The following is a 6,000-nucleotide window of genomic DNA, read 5'->3' on the forward strand; positions in this document are numbered from 1 at the left end:
ACACAAACTCAAAAAGCATCTATCATCCATATATGTCTGGTAGCTGCTCAGACAGGCACTCATAAGAACACTCGGCAGCTCCGGAGCTTCCAGGCATCATCCATCACCTCGGCCCACCAGAGGGGGTCCATGGCAGGGACACACACAGGCAGCGAACCTGATCCACACCAGGCCACAGACTGGTCACACACAGACCTTCCTCTGGGGATGGACAAATGCAAACACACATAAAACACAGGTCACCCACGACCGCGCACACAGGTGCCCTTTTACATTGCTCCAAGCTCTACTAACACTTCAACTCCCTCTCTGTCATTCCGCTGAGTGATTATTTTCAATCCTTAATCAACATTCTTAATTAAATCCTCCTTTTTTCACGACTTTCCACCCATTCTCGCCAGGCTCTTACCCTCCTCCTGCTTCTCCCGCTGAGCGGATTATGTTTGCAGTGCTGTGTATAAATAGTGCTGAGTAGGTGGCCGCGTAATGGAAACACAGATATACAGATATCAAAGGTTCAGTCCCCTTCTTTCAAATTCTGAACACATGAATCAAGACTTCTGTTCAACAGATGTTTCTAAGCACATGCGGCTACAAATGTGCAGTGTGCACCCGTGCATGTCATGCCAACGTGCAGGCTCAGTGAAAGCCTCGGGTGGGCTTAACGATGTTGAAGCAAATAGCTCAATGAAGATGTGTGCTTCCATGCAACATCTTTAGCCTGCTTCATTCACAAGCTGAGGTGTAGCGACTGAAAGAAATGAGAATGCAAGTACAGAGGTAACGGTGTTCATGACATACAGTCCTGAGAAACATTATCAACTCTGCTCTTCCATTAGCGTCAGTCATGAGACGCTGAGTGTGCTTCAGTGTACATTGGGTCCCTCTTTCCTCATCCTATTCCCATGACGTGGTTCTTCTCAAATGGCAAAGTGCATGGTCTTATCTTGCTGAGAAAACAGCCTCGGTTTCTCTTAATATCGTCATGAACGTTTTTGTTTTAAAGATCCGATTTGCTCTGAAGGACAAACTTAAGTTTATATTAACCAAAATGTATTTAGTACATATACTCTTCTATTGATTTTCTGTTTGCTTCATCGGCGTGAACATTTTACAATGTTGATTTACTGTTCTTGTGGTTCACCATGTTCTTTGTTGTGCTGTAAAATTGTTAGAGAGCATTCTAGGGAATAATAGCGCCCATCAAGCCCACAGCCAAGATGAAACCAGTCAGTAAAATGCAGCCATGTTCACTTACCAGGCCAGCTCTCCCCTTTCAACCAAGTCTTTTACAACATTGTGTTCGGGTTCTGTCTCTTATTTCTCTTCCAGGGTTTGTTAAGAAGAAAATGGATGGGTGGATGATTGTATCTAAGAGTGTCCCTGTTTCGGTGTCAGCATGGTGACGGTGAGATAAAGTGGTTGACAGTTTTGGTTCAGGAATAAGGCACGATTATGTTTTCAGTATTACCTCATTTAATTTACAGTCAGGGAGTCAGCAAGCTCCTGCCATATGCTGCTTGAAGAAAAACTCCCTCCTCTGAGCAGTAAAATACGAGTATCATGGTTTTACGAATAAGAATTTATCACATAAACGTCACTGTTGAGGATGAGTACATTTTTGCGTGGTTACATCATGATTTAGTTGGTGTAGTTTTCCATCATGAGTCAGAGTCGAGTCAGGAAGTGACAGTTGCAGCTATAAATGGGTCTTCACTTGAATGCTGTGGTGATGGAAGTGGTGTCAAGGAATGGTGGTGCTGGCGGTGGTCGTTCTGCTGGGACACAATACTGAAAAAATAGAAACAGAAGCAGAACTGTGAAAATAAGCTGAATAGGCCTCTGGAGCAGGATAAAGCCATGGCCACACGTGCAGGCCTCACAGAGGATTTCACATGTGAAATGTATATTCCTTGATTTGTGCCATCTGCCAATACCTGGACAGCTGTCTTGGCATTGTTAAATCCCTTAATAATATTTTGGCTACTTGGGTGCAGCGGATACAAGCTGCTGACAGTTCACTGACATTTCACTGATATTTGATCACCTTTTAGATAGCAGCCTTTTTACACATTCAGGAGACACGGAGAAATATTAGCATTCAATTGGAGTTATGCATCTGGACACCTGATGAATGTAAGCACGAGATTCACACAGTGAGAGTGAACCACAAAAGTAAAGTCGCATGCCGGTTTGTCACAAGCGACACCTTTCACAGTACACATTCACAGTACACATCCTCATTTAATCCTTTGTTATTGGAAGAAATATTCCTCATAGCAGCTTTAAAGATCGTTTTATCTTTTGTTATCAAATGAATCAATTTGTCTGCACAGAGAGCAGGAAAGTTGTTAAGCAAAGAGAGGAAATGTCCCAGTGTCCACTATAAGCTGCAAACCCTCATGGCATCAAACTGCTGCTGCTGCTAAAAAAAACAAAACTTCCTCCGCAGAACACTGGGATGTTGCCAAGGCAATGACATGAATCACTTCTTGTTTTTCTGGTCTTATTTTAAGATGCTGTTCACGGGTGTCTCGTATCCTTTGTCTGCAAGTAATGTGATCCTCCCACCGGTCACTAGCATAATCATTGCAACAATCATCCTATTCCTTTATGTATTCATGGGTTTGTTGAACATTATGGGTTGTTCTACAGAGGATTTGATATGGATCTGAGTACACCGTGAAACACATCCACACATGGAGGCACACTGAAAAACACACACACACACACATTATTTAAACTTTCATTAGGAATTAAGGAACCTGCCCGAATAAATCTTAAGTCTTAGAATCTCACAGTGAGGTGGAATGTTTGCCTTAAATAGTGCAGAGAAACTCTCAAAATAAAAATAAAGATGCCCTTTCAGATTCCAGATTTGGTGTGGTTGAACTTTCCCTCACCTCCAGAAGCAGGGCAGGGACACAGCAGAAACAACAGAGAGCGGGCCAGGGGAAATTCCTACCAGGGATGCACTAGTGTCTTAATACCACAGGAATGCACAAGTGCAATCTACATGACTGTCATGACAACTACAGATACGCAGTGAGATAAGCCTTGGCCATCCCAAGCAGGTTGTTATTGCTGCTGTTGCTGCTGCTAGCTGCAGACACATCAGCACATTGTGTTTGTTTTCAGCTTTATCGCATTGTTAGATTAAAAACTTAAACTCATGAATGTTGTTTGTTTACAGCGATCAAGCTTTTAATGAATCATCACAGAATGTGTGTGGTCTTGTAACAAGATTATGTTGACATATGTAGAAACATCAGAACAAAATTAAAATAATGGATTTTATCGTCTAATTTAAGACAGCAAAAAAAGTATCTTCCTCAAACGTATTTCTTTAGATAACAAACTTTATTCCATTTGGAATATTCCAGGCCTTTAAGTTCAAACATGAATAATATTAGTGCTACATATTATAATGCAAATTTGGCACGTCTACCTTTAATTTATATAGGATAATAGTTTGACATTTTGGGAAATATACTTTCTTGCAGATGGTTAGAGAGTTAGTTAGAGACAAATGGAACATAATGAGAGCAAATTAGTGAGCTTTAGAAGTGCTGGATGGCAAATTCTGTTACCTCTGGAAAGAGAGGCAGGCCTGCTGTTTCCCCCGGTTTCCAGTCTTCATGCTAAGCTAAGCTAAGCTGTTGGTTGCATCCAGGTGGCAACCTCTGGGTCTGAAAAGTGAAGCAAATGAATGTGGAAGTGCCTAAAACTTGCATTCTGTCTACGAGAAGTCTACGAGAAAATGACCTTACTTTGCACTTGACTTAGTACCTCAACAAACATTGTAAACATGAGTTTATGGTCTCAATCACTAGTTCCAAGTCTTCTTCAATGCAGCATGATGATCATTTAGTGAAGGATGGTCCAATTCTGAGTAGAATAAACAATAAAGCAAGCTAACAGGTTTTCAGCTCCCCAGTGCTAGGCCTTACATAACCCAGTGAGGGAACACACTGTCACAGCCTGAACAACAACATTGATTTGTTCCATTGCTGTACTTTATTGCTGGGTGGATCACATTCAATACTGCCAGCGTTTCTATTTATCTCTCAAATAGTTTCTAAATTAGTGAGAAAAAGATTTGTCATGGCTGGTGTGGATTTGTGGTTTACTTTGTGTGCTGCACAACTCCCTATCGGGCCTCCATTCCCGTTGATGGAGTAGCTCGTGAAATCTGTTGGCGGAGGGCCCATTGATCCTTGCTCCTCAATTGTGATCCATATTTTCTGTGTTCTCTTCTTCTCTCTCAATGCCGTGGGGTGTTTCCTGGTAAAGACGATAAAACATAAGTACCTTCCTCGTTGGAGCTGCTCCGGCTTTAGGAAACTATCAGGGGACAGGTTAAATGCTCTATTTATCTCTGAAATCTGTTGAACTCTTTTCTTTGCCATTGATGGATACCACTGTGGATAACACTGTAACTGTGTCACATTTAATGCAATGCATAAGCAGTACCCGAACCCAAATTACAGTGGCTTGTACCAATAAAGCTGTTTCTTTCCACTCCATCTCCTCTCATCTGATGAGCAGAGCAGTATTTGCGTTACTGTATAGCGGAGTCCATTATTAGCTGCTTCTCATGCTGGCGATCTGCCAGAACCATGTAGAAAGCCACTCAAAGAGGCCAGCACCAGCCGAAGCCTGAAGCGTTCCCATGCCAAACAAAAACACATCCCTAAAGTCAATATTAGGCTTTAATGTAGCCAAGCAGCAGGAACAAGCAGAATACCACAAGCAAAAAATACCTGAAAGGATACCTAAAGCCTGAATGAAAACTCTCAGATGGTCGGATCGGTGAAGTGCTCTCGTAGGTCTGTGTGTCTCCAGAGCATTGCAAATGTCAGAGTTATTTTCTGACATTTGCAATAACTGTCCTTCTGTGCAAACAAAGAGAGTACACAATAACTCACATGCAAGCTGTGGCTTGATTGCATTTCAAAATATTGAGCCTTGAGTGTTTTTGGAATGACGTGGATTTTCTTTGTTGACTTTTGTGTTGTTGCTATACCAAGGCTTCTCTTTCAAAAGAGATCTTGATCTTAAAGAGAGTACCTGATTAATTAAAGATTATAACATACAAAGGTGAATCTGGAGAGAAAGCCACTGCCCTTTTATTTTGAAAAATGACTGAAGTGCCGAAGCATTTGATGCATCAGAAATACCCCGTTATCCTCGTATGGTGAGTCATCTGTCATCTCAGAAAAATGCACCACAAAACAACAGGATTAGAAAGAGTGAGGTTCATTATCAGCTACTTTACAGCATATTTTTTGGGGACCTGCAGGATTTTTCCTGGATTTTTTCAGACTTCCTTATACACCCGCCTTTTAGCTGCACAACCAATACATCTGCATTTACTCACTCACTTGTGGATTACGATGCTACCCCAACATGCAGAACATTGTTGTGATAAATGATTACACACAGACACACACTGGCATATTTAACAAATGATGAATACATTTAATGAGCTGTAGGAGGTTTGAGCTTTTAGTTGTGTTCATCATCAGTAATGACAATCCTGTGTAACTATTTATTTGATCTTCAAGTATTGTAAAATTGTCTGATTTTGTCAGCAACTGCTTTGCTATTTAACTGTGTCAAAGCCAGGAAGAGTGAATGTCACAAAGAGTTATTTTGTTTGTTCAACTTCTATGTAAGTAACTGCATCTGTGTGCATCCCAGATACCAGCGTCCTGGTGTTGAAATCCCTAAACGCCTCTTCACTGAGGAGAAGGATTTTGGAGAATTTCTTGATACTGCTCGACTCTGAAGCACTCTCGACGGTGGGTCCAACAGCTGTTGGAAACACCAGATGGGGTCAGGGTTCCGATTTCCACTTGGAACATGTGATGGTGATATTTCTCACTTATTTTATTTCAAAATAAAGTTATTTCCAAATGCGATCAATGCTCAGTGCCAAAGAGTTTGCAAAATGTTATTTTTTTTCCACAGCTGAGTAATGCTGTGCAGCTGATGTTT

Source organism: Melanostigma gelatinosum, assembly GCF_949748355.1.
Source record: "Melanostigma gelatinosum genome assembly, chromosome: 10".
NCBI lineage: Eukaryota > Metazoa > Chordata > Actinopteri > Perciformes > Zoarcidae > Melanostigma > Melanostigma gelatinosum.